Source organism: Cheilinus undulatus, linkage group 14 (genome assembly GCF_018320785.1).
Source record: "Cheilinus undulatus linkage group 14, ASM1832078v1, whole genome shotgun sequence".
Lineage (NCBI taxonomy): Eukaryota > Metazoa > Chordata > Actinopteri > Labriformes > Labridae > Cheilinus > Cheilinus undulatus.
In genome coordinates, this window is record NC_054878.1 from 34,742,085 (window position 1) to 34,762,277 (window position 20,193).

The following is a 20,193-nucleotide window of genomic DNA, read 5'->3' on the forward strand; positions in this document are numbered from 1 at the left end:
GTAAGAGAGGTATACTTAGATGTTTAACTGACTGACTCACAGCTGGCTTTACCACTATAATAATATGAGAGTGAGACAAATGGATTTGTCAGTGTGAGTAGTGTATCATGACATAAGATCATTATTCCTACTGTAGGAGGTCAGGTTATGAAACCACAACACAAAACATGCATCCCAAGTTGTATTAAAGGTCCTGTTGAGTGCTCTTGCTCCTTAAATCCTATTAAATTACTGCAGTGATGTCAGCATTTTTTTTTACTTTGATCACATGTAGGCCCTTAAAAAAAGCCTTGTTTCTTCTTTAAATGACCATTACAAACCGGTCAGAGAAGGTTGTGATGCTGATGTGATCAGGCAGGTAGAGGTTCTGATCGGGAGGCAGGTAAACAGTGAAAATCCTAATGATGATGGTAAGTACACATAATGATGTAACTAATAGTTACGATCACATGCAGAGTTTGATATGTGAAAACAGTACACCACCATGACAAAGTGAAAACAGAATTTTAGGAATTTTCACAAATGTATTTAAATTAAAATACTGAAATCTCACATTAACATAAGTATTGGAATTTAGCTCAGGTTCCTCCCATGTCTTTTATCTTCACTGAGATGTTTCTACCTCAGATGTTTCAACCTGTGGTAAATTAGATTGATTGGACATGATTTTGAAAGGTACACACACCTCTCTATCAAAGGCCTCACAGCTGACAATGCATATGAGAGCAAAAACCAAGCCATGAGGTCAAAGGAACTGTCTGCAGAGCTTAGATGCAGGATTTCAATGCGTAGATCAGGGGAATGCTACCAAAAAAAAAGTTCTGTTGCTCTGAAGGTTCCCAAGACCACAGTGGCCTCCCTAATTCTTAAATGGAAAAAGTTTGGCACAACCAGGATTTTCCAGAGCTGGTCACCTGGCCAAACTGAGCAATCGGGGGTCTTAGTGACCAAGAACCTGATGGTCACTCTGACTTAGCTCCTGTGTGAAAATGGGCCAAAGTTCCAGAAGGACAACCATCACTGCAGCCCTCCACTAATCTGGGCTTTATGGAAGAGTGGCTTGACAGAATCCTCTCCTCAGTGCAAAACACATGAAAGCTTACATGTAGTTTGCAAAAAAAAAGCACCTGATGGATGCTTCAGACTCTCAGACTGTGAGAAATAAGAGTCTCTGGTCTGATAAAAGCAAGGTTTTAACTATTCGGCCCCAGTTCTAAACGTTACATCTGGAGGAAACCAGGCACCACTAATCATCTGCCTAATACCATCCCCACAGTGGAGCATGGTGGTGGCGGCATCATGCTGTAGGGATGTTTATCAGCAGTTGGGACTGAGAGGCTGGTCAAGGCTGAGAGCAAAAGAGAGACCTGAAAATGAATGTCCTCTGATGGTCCCCACCCAACCTGACTGAGAAGATTGGCAAAACACTCCCAGATCCAGGTGTGCAGAGCTTGTTGCAAAATATTCAACAAGACTCAAAGCTGTAAATGCTGCCAAAGGGGCATCCACTAAGAACAGAGTAGAGGGTCTCAATACTTAAAACTTACTTAAATGCTATCAAAATTGAAATAAAGGGGTTCTGACAACTTGTTGAATTTATTGTAAATATGTAGGAATATGGTACTTGTTTAGGTGGTCGTACTAAACACTTGCAATGACGTCTACTTGCCACAGTGTCTTTAGGAGCAGAGCACTCCTGTCCCTGTGTTGGATCAATAATTGTTGTTCTCTTGTTGGGAAGTAGAATTAGACTACTTTTTTTTTAGCAAAGAAATCCATGAACAAACCTGCCAGCCTACCTAGTGCTTAACTTCTCTCTGACAATAAGGCCTTGCTGTGGGAATAAATAACAGACCAATACAACTCAAAGCCAGGGGCAGTTTTTGCCAAATCCTGCTGTTCTCCCACCCGGCTTCTTTAACAGAATACTCTCTTAATGTGGAAGAAGAAGAGTTGCAGGTTGGTGTAGCTCTGCTCAGCCCTTACAGCTGTCACCGCAGGGATCTAACTGATTTCTCCGAGCCCCGCCTCCCCTCTCCTCTGCTCCCCTGCTACACTAATGACACAACTCGGTGTCATCGGGAGGTATTTGATAGCTGAGGATGAGGCACTTACAGTGGGGAACTCCAAGCTCCATTTGTTCACTACAGTAGCTGTTGTGGTTTCTAACATCCTGCTTATACAGTAGACTCAGACAGTTTTTTAAAAGCCTCAAATTAAGTGATTGACATGACAATAAAAGCATACAGCAGTGTTTTTATTCTTTATTTCCTCCAGATAAAGAAACTAAGAATAATGAGTTGTTTCTACACTGTGAGGCAGTGTAAGTTATGATTCTCATGCACAAAGAGAACTCACACAATAGTAGTAAAATTGCAGTTTTAAATTCTTTGCATCAAAGAAAAATCTAAGACTCTAAAAAGCTGTTGTCTAGTCTGTGAGGCTGGAAGAAAAGGATGTTGTAAATTGCACCCATGCCTCCATTTGTAATTATGCATTTTTGAAATCCAAGTGCAGAAAATTGAGTCCGGATTTTGGAGTGAGGGGGTGTTAGTAATTGATATAATGGATCTAAGGGAAAAGCTTTGAAATAAGAGCTTTAGGAAGAAGAGCAGTGAAAAGCCTTTGTGCGACTGCTGCACAGACGCTTTGTCTCTCGGAGCAGAGTTACAGCATTATTTTATGAGGATTTAAAAGGCTGGATTCCCTGACAGCGTTGGCCCCTGCTGCATCAAAGAGTGCCCTCTGACTCAGAACACACAGACACCCTGTTGTTTTTAAAGTGGAGGGCTCTAATGAACGTCTCCTTGAACCAGAACATCCTGGGATTACCACCTTCCTAAAACAACAACACATCCTTCAGACGCACAGCCATTTATTATTGAGTTGGTCTGCTCTGTTTCCAGCTGAGTGATGCTCTCAGATCAAAAATGCTGTGTCATATTAGCTAGCTGCTGCATACTGTTTGACGATGCATCAATGGTTTCATCCCGTTTGATTTAGGAGTGCGCTGCAAGTATACAAGATGGGATGAAGGGTAATCCAGCAGTGTTTGAGTCCCAAGAGACTGTAGATAGAATTTGTCTGCTGTTTTCTCTGGTGCTTCTTATTGTTTTCCTCTCGTATATGTTGTGTGTTTTTTGGTGGACATTGTGCAATATGGCTAATGTGTACCATGCTCTGTTTGTGGCTTCACTGGTGTATGCATCTCTGTTTTGGTTTTGCTTTTGTTTGTAGTTTTAGAGATCTTACTATGGAGAAAATTTAACATATATTGCACTTAAATCCTGGATCAATTTTCCAAGGGGACACAAATCCTATCATACTGTATCATATCTCATCACATCGCATTGCATCCGATCGCCATATAAAGTACTCATATATATCAAAATGCATATAAAAATATACCTTGTTAAACACACTCACAGAGAGTTATGTTTTTTACGATTATTTTTTCCTTTATTTTGATAGGACAGCTGAGGAGAGACGGGAAATATGGGGAGAGAGAGAGGGGGAAGACATGCAGCAAACAGCGGTGAGATCAGAATCAATCCCACATCCACTATGTCCAGGACTATTTCCTCTGTATGGGTGTCTGCTCTGCCAACAATCTTGAATTTGAAGGTGGAAATACATAATAAGCCATATGTACACAATCAAAGTAGCACTTAAGTGCAAATTGTGGCAAATGATATCAAGTGGAACCAACACTGCTACATGTGGACGTCTATTTGTAGGTAGGTCCTAAATCACTGCATGTCAGCATATTTGCTGCCTTACAGAAGTCAAATCTTGATATTAATTAAATAATGAGTCACTAATTTTTGAATCTATGCACCAAACTAAACAGCTACTGCATACAAGGACTGTGGGAACTGGTGTTGATTTGCTGTTTCATTAACCAAACTAGAGAAAAACACTCTGCAGAAGGGCCTCTACACCCCACAGGAACCAAAATACTAATTATTTTAAATGCACTAATTGATTAGAAAAAAACGTTGAGTTGTGGTGATCAAACAAGGTCTGGGCAAAGATTTAAAAAAGGGTCACACTTGAGGGGATGAATCATCGGCTGATTGAGTCAGGAAACCTGCAGGGGTTGAAGCTCAGGGGGAGCAGCATTTCGTTGATGAGGCATGTCATGGCAGCATCTTTTCCCTCCTGATGTTCTATACTGAGAGGGAAGACAGGGAAATGTTGAAAGAGGAAACAGGGAGATGAGAGCAGCTTAAAGTGCATAAGTAGCTACAGGAAGTTAGAATGGCAGAGGATTGTGGAGGGTTGGTTATTGTGTTCGGTTTCTTGGTATCTTTTGCAAATGTTGGTGGTTTAACAGCTAAGATCCTAGAAAGCCCATAAGAATAAAAGGGCTCTGACAAGTCTGTGTTTTATATCCTTCATTAAACTGTGCTTTGGATGACAAACCCCTTAAAGTCCAAGTTACATTCCCAAATCTGTAATTGATGAATGGTACCACCTGCTGGGGCACAGTCTCATCACTGCAGGCTTTACTTTAGTATCAGTTTGATTATCTACGGGTATCCATTAAGGCCATTTATCACATGAAGCTTTGAGATTTTCAAAAACGATGATCTCAGCCCTTACACTTATACCAAAGTTAAATGAAAATCCCTCAAAGCTTTTTGAGACATTGCATGGGCACAGAAGGCCTTGCAGTTGTGTGGGCGGCCCAGGTTTGAGACTAACCTGTGGCTCAGGGTTGCCAGGTCTGGGTGACAAATAAAGCCCAATGGCCAATAAAAAAAGCCCAAAACCAAGCAACATCACATATAGCTACTGGTTGTGTGCATGCTGGTGTGCTGCTTCTGTATGTCTATGTGCCAGTGTGGCCCAGCGGATCTTTGGTTGTGTGCCATGTTCTATGTTTTCCTGCTTCTCTGCTGGTTGATTTAGTTGCATTTGAGGGTAGATAAAGTCGTTCTGCTTTGGATTGTAAATACATATACACAACAGATCAAAAATGGGTCTGCTCAACCCAAGGACAAAAAAAAATTTACCAGCAGCAGTACATAAAAAGTGGCCCGATTCCGCGGCAAAATTGTGGACCTGGCAACCCTGCTGTGGCTCTTTCCCCACTCTCTTCTGTCTCTGTTACCTATTCTATCCACTGTCCTCTTTTAAAGGTAGGAAAAGACCCACAACATTAAAAAAATCACATTCACAAAATAGTCTGTGGAGACAGATATTTAGACGTATATTATCTCTGTTGTAAGAACTCAAGGAACAACAATTGTTTGCATCTCCACATCAGCTTCTTTTTTCAACACCGGATGAATCCAGTTTTTCTTCTCCTAGCTAGCAGTGCTTTTATGGCTCATTGGGTGTGTCTATCCTTCTGGATTTTTCCAGAAATACCACATTACTTTTTTAAACTTGATTCAGAGTCGTGACAAATTAGCCCCCTGAACTTTTTCTCTTGTCAGCCAAGTTAGAGCTTAAAAACATCCTTCAACGTACCTACTCCTTTATTAAAATAAAGTGTTTATATTGTGACAGCATCTTTGTGAAGTAAAAGATTGTGTAAAAGATTTAAATAGCACAGGGGGGAGATGACAGCCATCCCTCCCCTCCTCCAGCTCGTCTGTCAGTCACATCGTTAGACTCCTTCCCACACCATCGCTCAACCTAAACTCTATTAGACAACACCTCCCACCCGCTGAGGCTGCATGCTCTGTTTAAACTGCACACACAAACACAGACGTCATAGTTGGGTGTTTGTCTTTATGGTTGCTGCATATGTTTGTCTAAATCTACATACCTGTTTGCAACTTTTGCTCAACATTATGATCTTCCATAGTCATGACAAAATGGTGTGTTTTTTTTTTTTGTTTGTTTGTTTCTTTGTTTGGGTTTTTTTTTTGTTTGTTTGTTTTTTTACTGATCAAATCATCTTAATTCTTCTTCTATTTTGATTCTTTATCTTGGTACACAAAAACAACGTTTTTCAAAACGGTCCAGTTCAGTTTGGTTTATATGGTACACAATTATTTGCATTTTCACTGTCAATAGTTTTTTAAAAAAGTACCAAACAAGCATCTTCAGAAAGTGGAATTAGATCCACTGCAGTCCACTGATTGGTCAAAAGATCCAAGAGGGGTCTGGCTGCAGATCGAACTGGCAGATACATTTATGAAATACCCGCATTACAAATATTACCAACTAAGAAATATATCTTCAGTAAAACAGAGAAAAGGGTAAGAGGTCAAATCTGGGATTCAATTATGTATAGACTTTTAGAGGTAGCTATAAGAACTGTGACTTGCTTTAGCTACAGTAGCTTTTGATTAAAGCTAATTCAGCTGTATAACTACATAATCAACATTACTACATAAGCCACTGTAGTTAGGTTAACTTTACCAACTACAGCAAACCTTGCTAAATCTAACATAGCTGAATAAATAGTGTACCTACGTAGCTAACATAGCTGCTTTGTGAGCTTTGCTTTAGCTACATTGGCTCTGTAGCTCCATTTTTTACAGCTAAGTTAGCTTCAGTAATGTGGGCTTTTGCAGACGTAGCTGCTTTGTGAGCTTTGCTTTTGCTACGTAAGCTTCATTAGCTTTATTAGCTTTATTAGAATGTTTTCATAGTGAACAATCTTTTATCCTGTTAGCAGAATGTTTACTCTGATTTATTAAACGTTTTGTAATCAGATTTTTCAGGTCAGGTTTTTACTTTTCACTTTTGGTATCCTAACCGTTACCTTAACCCTATACAACATTTAAATCTGATTTTATGTTGAAAGTTTTAACTTGCATTTCTCTTTCCTTGTCAGATTATTCGTCTGTGAGCATGGCCATCAGAAATAAACGGACTGCAGCCAGACTTTCTTGGAAAATCCTTTGCAACAGAAACAGAAATGGTGGATAAACACAAAACATATCATGTGTTGTCCTGAGATGAATAGCTGTTCTGCCTCATTTTGTCGCAAGCATGCTTTAAAGGGAACATTAACATACTATTTAGCATATAAAACCGATGGGGCGCTGGTTAGACTGAAATGACTACTCAAAATATGACGATATGAGTCACCATGATATGTTTTTCGTATTTAAGTCGGTGCTAGGAGTTATTGTTTTTTTTTTTATGTGATCATTAGGAGCAAACTCAACTCAACTTTATTTATAAAGCACTTTAAAACAACCACAGCTGAAACAAAGTGCTGTACATAAGTAGACAAAACAATGCAGGGATAAAACAATTAAAACAACGAGTAGGTATAAACACTAAAATAATCGTTTCATTGTTTTAAAAAACAATTTAAGAACAATGAAACAATAACTAAAAACAAACCATAAAACACTAAAACAGGAGCAGAGTCTCATGTGGGGTTGAAAGCCAAGGAATAAAAATGGGTTTTAAGACAAGTTTTAAAAATGGACAGTGAGGAGGCTTGTTTAATGTGGGAGGGAAGCTCGTTCCACAATTTGGGAGCAGCAACAGAAAAAGCTCTATCCCCCCTGAGCTTCCGATTTGACCTCGGTACCTCCAGGAGCAGCAGATCAGCTGACCTGAGGCACCGAGCAGGAGCGTAGGGGTGAAGTAGGGGTGAAGGAGCTCAGAGAGGTAGGACGGGGCCAGACCAAAGTCCCATTCAAGAGCAGGTTAAGTTTCTTTTTATACAGTTTTGCTGTTGATTAATAGACAGAGAAAAGGGCCAAAATGGTATCACATGAAGAGCCATTTGGGAGCCGGCTCTTATTGCTGAGCTTAGTCAACTGATCCAGATCTCCAAAAAGAGCTGGGACTCCCATTACCATGCGCGTGGATGGACACTTGCTGTGGAAACATATGAAAAATCAGCGTTCACTCCACCAAACTGTACCAAACTACACTGAATCAAATCAGACTACTTGGTGGAGGGAACATTATATATCACAATAAACTTATAGGGCTTTTCCACTATGACTTTTGGCTGTGCCGAGCCAGACTAAGCCGTGCTGATTTAGTTTTCCATCATAATGTCAGAATTTGCTGTGAGACTGAAACTTTTATGACACACAAACTAATAAAAGCCAGTCATCAGCTCTAGTCGCGCCCTCAAATGTGAAGCTAGGTTTTGGTTGAAAAGGAAATCCCTGTAGCGTTGGGCTGCCTTGCAGAGTGCAACCAAGTTGAGCCAAGCCGCTCCTTGTGATAGAAAAGCCCCATTAGTGTCATTTCTTGTCTATTCTTGTCTCTGTTTCTTTTTGGTATTTGATTTCACTGTGATGTCTCCATATCTTGGTTAAGTGTCCCTAAATCACCCCGTTCCTTTGCTGCAAAAACTGATATAAAACTATTTAATCATGGTTATTAACAGACACACACACAGTCTTTCGCATCGCTGTGGAGGAATTTTGGCCCACTCTAATTAACAGACACACACAAAGTGTTATATTTCTCTGTACAGTAGGTGTTGTGCAGTATTTCCCAGACTGGGTGTTAGGATGATGGACAGACATAGATCTTTATGTTCTGTACAATCTAAATCTGTGATGTAAAAATAATCCCTGAGCTGTCTGCTAATGAGGAAAGCACAGAGATGGCTTGAGACATAGTGATTAATTAATCAGAACATGATACACATTTTCTATACCCTGTTCTATTTCACATTACATACACAGCCTATTAAAAGTATTCTACCCTTTAACTGAATATATATATATATATATATATATATATATATATATATATATATATGTATATGTATATATATATACAGTGCCATGAAAAAGTATTTGCCCTGTTACTTTTTTGCATATTTATCACGCCTAAACACTTAAATGTTTCAGATCATCAAACCAATTTTTATATTTCACAAAGACAACCAAAGTAAATATAAAATGCAGTTTCTGAATGATTACTAATTTCTTTAAGGGGGTAAAAAAATCCAAACCTTTCTAGCCCTGTGTGAAAAAGTTATTGCCCCCTGAACCTAATAACTGGATCTGCCACTCCTTGGCAGCAATAACTGAGATCAAGCTGTTGTGATAACTGGTGATGAGTCTTAAACATTGCTGTGGAGGAATTTTGGCACATTCTTCTTCACAGAATTGTTTAACTCAGCCATATTGAAGGGTTTTCCAGCATGAACTGCCCGTTTACGGTTAGACCACAGCATCTCAAGTGGATTCAGGTCCAGGCTTTGACTTGGCCATTCCAAAACCTTCATTTTGTTTTTTTCTTCCTGGATGAGTCGTGGTCGCACTCTTGGAGTCATTTTGGTTGGCTGACCACTACTTGGAAGGTTCACCACTGTTCCCAGTTTTCTCCATTTGTGGATAATGGCTCTGACCGTGGTTCCCTGGAGTCCCAAAGCCTTGAAAATGGCTTTGTAACCTTTTCCAGACTGATAGATTTCAATTACTTTCTCATTTGTTCTTGAATTTCTTTGGATCGTGGCATTAGACAGCCCTTTTTAAGTTAGCTGCAAGTTCTCTGTTGGGCTGAGGTCTGGGGTTTGTCTCGGCCACGCCAGAACATTCATCTTGTTGTCTGAAGACCATTTCTGTGTAGCTTTCGCTGTATGCTTCAGGTCATTGTCATGCTGTAAATAAATCTTATCCAAAGCCGTAGTTCTCTTGCAGACTGAATAAGATTGTCCTCCAGGATTTTCCTATATTTTCCCACATTCATTTTACCCTCTACCTTTACAAGTCTTCCAGGGCAGCTGCCGAGAAGCATCCCCACAGCATGATGCTGCCACCACTGTGCTTCACAGTGGGGATGGTGTGTTTGTGGTGATGTGCAGTGTTTGGTGTCCACCAAACATAGGATCTTGTATGATGGCCTGAAACCCCAATTTTGTTCTCGTCAGACCGAAGAACTTTCTTCCACTTGACCATGGAGTCTCCCACATGCCTCTGGCGAACTTTCGTTGAGATTTAATCTGAGTTTTCTTCAACAGTGCCTTTCTCTTTGCCTCTCTCCCATGAAGCTTTGACTGGTGAAGAACCCAGAGAACAGTTGTTGTATGCAGAGTCTCTCCCATCTCAGCTGCTGAAGCTTGCACTTTAACTCTTTCAGAGTAGTCATAGTGTCTTGGTGGCCTCTCTCAATTGTCTTCTTCTTGCACGGTCCCTCGGTTTGTAAGGATGGCCTGGTCTAGGTAGATTCACACTCAGTGTCCTTTTGTCTTCATGGTGTAATAGTAGCCAGGAATACTAATTAACCAGTGACTGGACTTCCAAGACACATGTGTCTTTATACTACAATCACTTAAAGCACATTCACTGCACTCAGGTTATCTCCATTTCACTAATAGTGAGACTACTAGCACCATTTGGCAGGACCTCTGTTGAATTAAGTTAGTCACTTTAAAGGAGGTGAATTTTATGCAGTCATTTAACATTAAATTTTTGTTCAGTTGACATTACTTCATATAAATCTGCAAAACATTCAAGGGGGTGAATACTTATAACAAGTTAACTCCATGCAGAACCCTGCATGAAAAGACAGAGGATAGTCCTGGTACTGGGAGCTGCGCAGACCCATCTGATAAGACCTGACTCATCACTTAGCACCTCCCTTCTCTGCCCCTTCTCCACATCCCCTTCAGTAAGGACACTGCACTTGCTCGCACTCCAGTCCTTTCTCTGTTTCTGTTTAATTAATGAAATTTCTAATAATGAGGGAGAAAAGCTGCTAAAAGTAGCCTTGGTTAGAGCCAAAAACAATCCCAGAATTTTGGAGTTGCTCACAGCACTTAACAGAAAGGGTACTTTCCAGAGCTTTTCCCTCTCATTATGTAAAATTCATCAGTCAAAATGATGATTTACTGTTGTTGAATAGATTCTTTAATTCAAAACAGGAAATAAGCAGCGCCTCTCTGATTGTCATCTTTTATTAATTTGATTGAGACCCCGCAGGCAGTGTGCTTTACATATGTGTTCAAAAGATGAAAATGTTAGGTGTGTTTGAGAAGGGCAGAACAAATTATAGAGCAAGGGAAACAAAGTCTTTGCTGTCAAATGTAATGTTATATTCAAGAAGTAATGTTCTTTTCTGTTAAATTGTTTGCTGCAGTGTTATTTGGTTGTGTTATGAGTCTATCTGGGTCGGGCAGTTTTGTGAGACCATTAAATCAAATGAAATAACAAACCTGCTTACTAAAGTGTTTCTAAACTTCTCTATTTTTAATTCTCAGTTGCTTCTAGCTGCTATTCTAAATGCTGCTCTGCATAATTATCCCTCAAAGTGTAATCGTGAGTTCTGCAAATGACTCCAGAGCGGAAGTTTTGTAGCAATAATCTAAGTTCAGAAACCCATCTGCTTTACTCTTATTTAGATTCTTCTTTAGTGAGTGTGTTATTATAAAACGACCGCTGCTGCATTCAGCGTGCCCAAAGAGTGATGAAATCTGCTTCCGCATTTCAGAAGAACATGATTGTAATGAGGATTGGAAGGATAAATGCATGCATAAATCATGCAGGAACTTGATGTGGATACAAAGTGAATAACATCATAAACCGAATGAGGCTCAATGTCATTTTTATTCCCTTAAAGCATGCGTATGGAGATTTTATTTTGCAGTTGTTCTGTTGGAAATTTTGGAGACCCTGTGAGGATTGTTCAGTTCATTCCCATTAAAATGGGTAAATCTCTGTTTAAATGAACTGTATCAGAGTTGTTGTGCTGAGATGACACAAATGAGTCGAGTCCCCGAGAAAGTGAAATGTATTTGCGATCACACAGTAAACTTCCATCCTGAGCAAAAGCCACTGATCAATAGGCAGTTTAATTGGACTTCTGACCTTGAGCTAGTATACATGCACCGTGATCCACCTTTACTATGGCAGATGACTTTCAGCTAGTTATAAAGAACCTAACCTTGATAATAAGATAGCAAGCACCTAATTAGCTGTCTGCTGAATAGAGAGGACATGCACTAAATGTAAAGCTCGGTAAATCATATTCTTTCTTTAATATATGCTCTACTTTTGGAACAAGTGGAATGCTGCTATCCCTCCAGGTTATGGTGATACTCGAGGACAGACGACCGTGCAACTTCTATTATACTTACCATTTATGCTCACCAACTTCTGGGTCAAAGTCTAGCTGTTTGCAGAACTCATTTAACAAGTTAGCAAGCAGCTAACTGGTTTAATGTTGAAGGGTGGGTCATGGACATTTCCAACAGTTTACTTTTGGTAAACTAAAATACCCGCCGGCATAGAAATTAGCTGTAGCAATTAGCTCAGATGTAGCGACGGTAAAGTGGCAGTTTTACCGCATTTAAAAATGTTTTCCATTCTCAGTTGTAGTATGAGTCAGTATATTCTGGCTGCTGGTATAGCGGTCAGCTCGGATGTAGCGACAGCAGCAGTTTTATCAGAGCTTGACCACATTTCTTTACTAAAACAAGAGCAAAGAGCCACACTGAAAGCTTTTCATGGCGCAAAAGGTGTTTCTTACTGCTTTGGGATGAGTTTGCCACAGTTTTGGGTGGGGTTAAATCGTGCTATAAGCAAGTGTATTGAATGGCTGCTATCGCTGAAGCATTTAGCTTGGATCCAGCCACTCTATAAAGGCAGTTTAATCAGAGCTGGACCACATTTATTTATGTTATTTATTGAAACAAGAGCAAGGAGCTACACGGAAAGCTTCTCTAGGCAGAGGAGATGTTTTTGCACATCTACATGCATACATGCATGATTTATGCAGTGTCATGCCAAAATCCAAGCTTTGCTTAACTAAGTTGGACTTGCAATAAGTAAGACATTGGTGCAAACACACCTTAAGCAGATACACCCGTTGTAGTGGAGAACTACTCTCATATGATTCTGAGTCAAACCTCACAGCACACAGGGGCTGTGAAAATTTGACAGCAGCTCTTGCACATAGAGGAGGAGGTGGGATGTTTTGGTTAGTAAGCATAAGGGTCAGCAACAGAGGGGTTTAACTGAAGCCATTTACTGTAACAAAATCCCTCTGTTAGGTTGCTTTTATTTACCTGCCCCAATGGCTGGTAAGTTAGGCAAACTCACCTTTAGGAAAGACTTTATAGATTCACAAAATAAATATAATGAGATGAATAGTCAAGAAGAAGATAGAGCTGACTGTGCTGATGCCTGATGAAAACCAAGTTCATGGTGGGGGTTTATTTGTTTGGCTTTGTGACTTCACAAACACTTTCTAAGTAACATTCATGTCTCCGAAAACTTAATGTGCTCTTTGAAATTCTCTGTTTATGATTTAAAAGTTGGAGTTAAAGTCTTCTCATGTTATGGTTGTGTGAGAAGTTTGGTGGGCCATGGAAGTGTTTCAGATTTTAAAGTGGCTTGCATTTAGGAAAGGCTGGTCTATACTCTTTAAATCATAAAAACATACAGGTTCTTAAAATCAGAGGGAGTAGAGTTAGTTAAACCAACAAGAGCTGGAGTGATAATAAATGAGGGGTATACTTTACCTTTTTTCCACAGGGAGTTGGCACAACAACTGGTACTACTCTGTTTCTTCAGTAAATATTAAGCCATCATCAGCTTAGACAAATAAGACAGTTAGGCTTACTGTCTTCAAATCTGCTTACCTTTACCTCTTAGTTTGAGTGTCATATACCTGATATTGTTTTATTTATCCACATAAAGAAAGTTATACTGGACCTTTTATTGCATGTTGATTTTTGGTTCTGGCAAAGTAATAATCTGACACCAGCTCCTCTCTGACAACCAAATTGGTGTTATTACACTTTTTTTTCTAACATGGCTTGAACACGAACATGAAATTTAACAGATAACACAAACTGTCTCCCAACATCAATGAGTCAGAAAACCTGGCAAACGTCTGCAGTCTGTGTGCATATTTGTGCAATAAACTCTGTAAATTGTCCTCTCTGGGCCATTTTGAAACTGCGAGAGTGCGGTTTAATCTTTTTCTTTAATGCTGTCTTCGTCTAGGTGTTGAAGCTCACATTTTAAAAGAAAAAGTGAGGCAGATGGAGGAGGTCATAATGTAGAGGGGAAATGTGTCTGCTTGTCTCCCAATGACGTAAATTGGAAAGTAAGAGACATCAAATCAATCCAGTTAGTGGGAATAAGCAGGTAAAATAAAAAACCCTGCCTGTCCATTTCTGTAGACACCTCTGAAGTATTTCACCACTTCCTCTTTCCCCCCATCCGGGTGATGAATGATATTCATACCCTTCATTTCACTGAGCATAACATTTATTTCAGCTTTATTCAAAACATACTGCTTCCCAACACTTTTGCCTCTGCTCAATATGTTTGCTGTTTCTTCTTTGTCTTCTTTTTCCTCTTTCTTCTGCCTCCACTTGCATACTTTACTCATATGCAGATGTAAGAGAAAGGAGAAACCAGATTAAAAGGTGCACAAGCAGTGAGTGGAAGCAGAAGAAGAAACAGTAAATATGTTGAGCAGAGGCAAGAGAGCTGGGAAGCAGCATTTTTGAAGTGAAGCTGAAATGAATTTCATGCTCAGAAAAATGAAATTTATGAGTATTATTCAGTATTATTCAGTGCCTTGATGGGAGTAGATATAAAAACAGCAAAAAAAAAAAAAAAAAAAAAGAAGAAGAAACGCTGTACAAAAAATATCTGAGGTGTGTTTTCCAGAAAGTGTAGAACTTGAAGTCACCTTGGCGCGCAACAAAGCTTTGAGACAAAAAGCACACGCTGTACTGTATATAACTGAAGACTGAGAGCTAGCCCTGCTAATGTTAGTGGACAAGCTAATGACTCGGGACAGACACACCCCCAGCTGGATTTTGGTGCCAAAAGTCCACAAGAGTGTCCAGTTGCAGACCACAGCTCTCAGATGTCCCCCCCCTGCAGACCACCACTGTGAGACACTGCATTTGTCAGGACAGAAATACACATTTAAATGTTAAAAATAAGATCAGATCAAACTTCCAGTTAGGGTTAGCAACAGGGTTAAGATGAGGGTTAGGACACCAACAGCTAAAAGTCAAAAACCTAACCTGCAAAACCTGATTATAAAACGCTTAATAAAGCCAACTATTTACAGGAAAAAGCTTGTCCTGCATGAAAACACTCTAGTGCACTATATGTAGCTAGGGCTGAAGCTAACAGAGCTGGGTTAACTGTGAAAGCTACATAGGTAATTTAGCTGAAGACTGTGCACTATTTAGGCTACAGTTTTGTTTATCTTGTAAACCCATATTTTATCCATGTAAATTGCTTATGTAGCTAATGTAGGTAAAGCCAAAGCTAAGGAAGCTACATTAGCTTATGCTGTGTTTTCTTAAGCTAACTTAGCTATTTTACCTATGTAGCTTATTTTGCTACATTAGCATTAGATGTTTGCCAAAGAGCAAGGTTGCTAAAGCTAAAGCCAACTTAGCTACATTCGCTTACATAGTAACATTATAGCTAGCGAAGTCACGTAAACTTTAACTAAAGCTAGCAAAGTTACGTAAGCTTTAATTAAAGCTGGCAAAGTTACGTAAGCTTTAACCAAAGCTAGCAAAGTTACGTAAGCTTTAGCTAAAGCTGGCAAAGTTACGTAAGCTTTAACTAAAGCTAGTAAAGTTACGTAAGCTTTAGCTAAAGCTGGCAAAGTTACGTAAGCTTTAACTAAAGCTGGCAAAGTTACGTAAGCTTTAGCTAAAGCTAGCAAAGTTATTTATAGATAGATAGATAGACAGATAGATAGAAAAAATACACCACAACAAAACTTTGTTGAATTTGTTTCAACACTATGGCCTACAACCATAAACTAATATTCATTTATGAGATGTTGCTTAGTCTGTAAAGTTTAAAATGTAGTTATTTCGTGAATGTAACTCAGAATTTGTTTATCAATAAATCTGTATTTCAAAAAGCCTTCTAAAACTAGAAATACTGTATGTTGTACTGACTAATTAAGGACCCCTCTCAAAGTTGGGAGAGGGGTCTGGCTGCAGACCACAGATCTCAGACACCTGCTCTTGCTTACCACTACTGTATCATTGGCATCTGAGGTGGGTAAATCTGGCACAACACCAACTTCCAAGGTGCATGGAGGATAAGGAGAGTCTTGTGGAAAACAGAAATCTTTAAGTGTAGTTTAAGGAACAACTTTATTAGACCGACACGTTTCACACGCTTGCAGCCTTTAGCGATGACCCTGATGAAGGTATCATTGCATCTGTCAGGACAATAGTGACAGTAATAATTCTAATAATTGTCGTTATTTGCCAGAAGAAAGCATTTTCCTTTTTTGTTAATGTTGCTATTGTTGTTTTCTTTAGCCAACTTTATTCATAAACTAAGTCTGGCAGTTACATTCACTACAAACCACATTGCTAACATCACAAACTAACCACAATTTCATAATCAAAAAAATAAAAAGGTCAAAGGTCTAATCTTTAAATTATGTAAAAAAAATTTAAATTAGGCAAACAGAGGCTTGCTTTGGCTTAGCTTTTGCCAGAGTTAATGTAGCTATGCTAGCTATGTAGTTAACATTACTGCATATGCCAATGTAGCTACGCTAGCTTTAGCTGTAGCAATGTGAGATTTAGAAAATGTAGCTAATGCTAACATAGATAAGTTAGTTATGTAGTTAACATAGCTAAGTTAGCTTTAGCAAGCAAAGAAGCTGACATATTTAACATAGCTTTGTTAGCTTAAGCTTTACGTTTGATACGTAGGTAATTTATGTAAATAAAATATGGTTGAGATGAGCTTTTCAAAACTGTAAAAGGTGTACAGTCTTTAGCTACATTACCTACCTAGCTTTTATATCTAACACAGCTCTGTTAGCTTCAGCCTTAGCTAAGTAAGCTGCATTAGAGTGCTTTCATGGAAGACAAGCTTTTTTCCTTTGACTAGACTGTTTAGTTAGCTTTGTTAGATGTTTTGTAATGAGGTTTTGCAGTAGTGCCGTGTCATTCGTGAACGAGACGGTTCAAAGAGCTGACTCTATTACGTGAACGATAAGTTTATACTTTTTTATTTGTATATTTTGTGTGTGTCTGTGTGTTATGTGATTTATTAGTAGGGCTGATCTTTTCTCCACACTTCTCTACCACAGGCACATGATGCACTATTTATTTTTTAAAAAAGAAAGTAAAATGGAATGAAATACTGGCACAAATATTAGTCATATGTCATGGCATTGCTGAATTTGTCAGGTCAAGTGAAGCCAAAGTGGTACCAAATGACCACAGTAGAGGTCTGCAAGAGTCTGAGAGAGGCCTGTCCATGTTATATACTTGAAGTGTGTTTCTCTAAGTAAACCTTTAAGCTTGTTTCATGTTTTCTTTCACTTTTTCTGATGTGTCTTTGCAGGATGGACTCCAGGATAAATTTCTCTACAGGGACATCAGAGTACTTCTCTAAATGACTTCAGCCCCTGTAGCGCTCACACTCCAGCTGAGATCTGCTCTCTACAACCATGTCCATCCATCGGTCTGCTTCTCAGCCTCATGATGCAGAAACACCAACATCTCATTCAGAAGTACTCGGTTGCTATGATGCCAGAGCTTAGTGTCTTTAGATAACAGCTGTTTACTCTTTTCTACTGGTTTTTCCTCTGTTCTTTGTCTCTAGCCTTTAGGAGCCGTAGTACACCATTTGTGTTTGGATCAGTAACACTTGTCAGATCAGGATGTGCCGGGCAGGAATGAACACCCACTTCAGATGTGTTGTGCTGCAGAAAAGGCATCCTCACACCTGCTGGATGTCCCTGGGATAATTGGCACAGAACATCTTGTTTTTAGCCTTCTTTTTCGTGCAACAGGCCGACTGTTGTGAAGGTTTCTCTGTGGAAAAAATGATTATGTTCCCTCGCTTTGTCTGTGCTCAACCTTGGCTGTGTCATGTGACTAGTCATTTCAATCCTCCCTGGTTGTCATGCCAACAGTATATCTGAGGCAGTCGTGCAGTGGAGAGATGAGATGTTTGTACTTCACAGATGAACAGGCAGGTACATACAGTAGGTCAGAGTGTAAGCTTTGCTTTGTCTTGGACACTTTTGATTTTTTAAGGGACATTTACACAAAAAATGTTCAGTTATCAACTCAGAGGCCTGCTGGTTAGATAAAAACGTGCCTGTAGGTAACCTTATTTTTTCATATTGATTGTTAAAGTTGCATTCTGCTGTTCCTTTTTGCAAGCCTTTTTAAATGTTCTCATTATCTCTCATCATTTTATCAAAATCAAATTTTAACAATTTCCAACAATGTATTGAACTTAGTTCTTCCCAGTCCTTTTTTAAAACACACTTTTTCCCAAAAAAGTGCATTATGTACGGCCACTGACAAGGGCAAATGATTGCCAATGACTGAGATATCTTTTATTGGGACAAACATCATGATCAGAAAAACTGCAAATTAGAAAGCACATGCAAACTTGAAAATAGAAAATCAACAACTGAAATACGCTGCAAATGGAAGAAATACGCTGCAAGAAGCCGAAACTATGCACATAAATGGTACATGTTAATTATCGGATGGTTGTAAATGTTATCTTGCCAGATTATCCTGCAGTGTGCAATGTGTTAAGAGTGACCTTTTCCCTCTCCGACCTACTCTGAGGTGCTCCGAGTAAACTTAAATATAAAAAAATGTTCAAAAATGTTCAATTTTTATGATCGGAAACCCTGCTGTATGTGGATAACACGGGGAACAGCCGAGCAGGTACAAGCAAAATTGTCATGTAGAACAGGGTGATAGCCAATCATGACGCTAGCTGACTAAAGAAGGAAGCACAGCCTTGGCAAAGATAGTTAACGTGAAGCATAAAGTTTAGACGGACGTCGGAAATTAAGGAGCAACTTGTTGATTAATGGCAGCAAAATGAGTCTTTACAGAGTCTTTACAGACAATATAATGTAGATCTTTTCCTTTTTTAAATTAACAAACACAAGAAAAAAAGATTACATTCAGCACCCACCCCACCCAACCTCTTTCAGACGTAACATTAGATACTCTTTTCAAGTACTCTTTTGCAAGAAAAATATCCGTACATGCATACACACATACATATATGCTGTGTATAAACCATAACCTAAAGATTCAAATCCTGCTCCATCTTTTCTGGGAAATATCACTTTATTTCTCTGGATATCTTATTCTCAGTCTTCCTCCTGTTGAAGCTCTCCAAAGTCACCATTTTTCATAAATTCCTCAAATGGTTTCCATATTTCCTTCTAAAACTGTAATATATTTCTCAGTATATATGTTATTCTATTCATATAATTTACCATACTTAATCCAACAGTTTACTTCCAATTGATAGCTATCATTCATGTTAAGCGGTTCGGTTTGTTTGAATTTCAGCAGATCAACCGGACGGTAAAATAATTTCTAAGGTGAAAGGCACTGATGACAGCAGATTATGCTTTGTAGCAGAATTAATCACATATTGAATAAAACAGCCTTTGTAAGTTAACTTAATTTCTATTTGGCTATAACCTGACGCTATATCCATGAACACTAAATGGCGGGAACATATCCAACACTATAACATTTAATATGATTTAATAGGAAAACTGAGAGCTGTACTGTGGAATTTGTCACATTAGGAATAAAATGAAAGTTTAACTGGGTTAAAATCGAACTACATTAAGTAAAACAGCTGGGGTATATCAATCTTGTTTTAATATATAACCTGAATTCATTGACAGATTATGAACAGATTAAACAACTACAGAGAAATCTTTTAAATGAATTAATGAAATACAGACGACTGAAGACTAGTGTTGTATAAACCACCTGTGATTATTGTAGTGTATGGATTACCTTGCAAAGCAGATGCATTGGCCTGTAACGAATGTGACAGACAGTTTGTCCAATCACCTTCTGAGAATTTTTTCAAAAGTTCTGCCCTTACCAGACACTTTGTATGGGAGATTTCCCAGATGAATTTAAAATATATCCATGCAATCTATATTGCAAAGACATATTGTCCAACAATTAGCAATGAAACATCCTCCAAAGTTGGGGAGTCTGCTCATGGCTCTGCTTTCTCTTTGGGAGTGTGTGCTGGTTGGCCTGTGGTCTGCCTTCGTGTCCCCCCTGTCTGACTCTGCTTAAAATTGCACAGTATATTCTGAGCTCTAGTTGAACAGCCTGGATCTAAAGCATGTTTGGTCTGAATTCTGACATCAGGGATGAGACAGCTGAGTGGTCGTTCTGTTAGAGCAGTCTTGGGGGTGCTTCAACCTAACCCTGGCTGTGAGGTTAATAAGCTCCATCCCCCTCTATCCTTGCTGTTACGGCCTGACCCA

At 39.1% G+C, this 20,193-nt stretch overlaps 1 long non-coding RNA gene across 2 annotated transcripts in view; it reads left to right on the top strand.

The window, feature by feature from the left end:
• LOC121521785 overlaps positions 1–18,454 on the top strand; it is a 32,150-nt gene extending 13,696 nt beyond the window's left edge. The window contains exons 3-4 of one of the 2 annotated variants that reach the window (XR_005992888.1): positions 3,472–3,535; positions 17,253–18,454. This is a non-coding gene — a long non-coding RNA (uncharacterized LOC121521785). The remainder of the gene's footprint in view (positions 1–3,471; positions 3,536–17,252) is intronic. The other variant, XR_005992889.1, reaches the window with a different exon arrangement.
• The last annotated feature ends 1,739 nt before the right edge of the window (positions 18,455–20,193 follow it).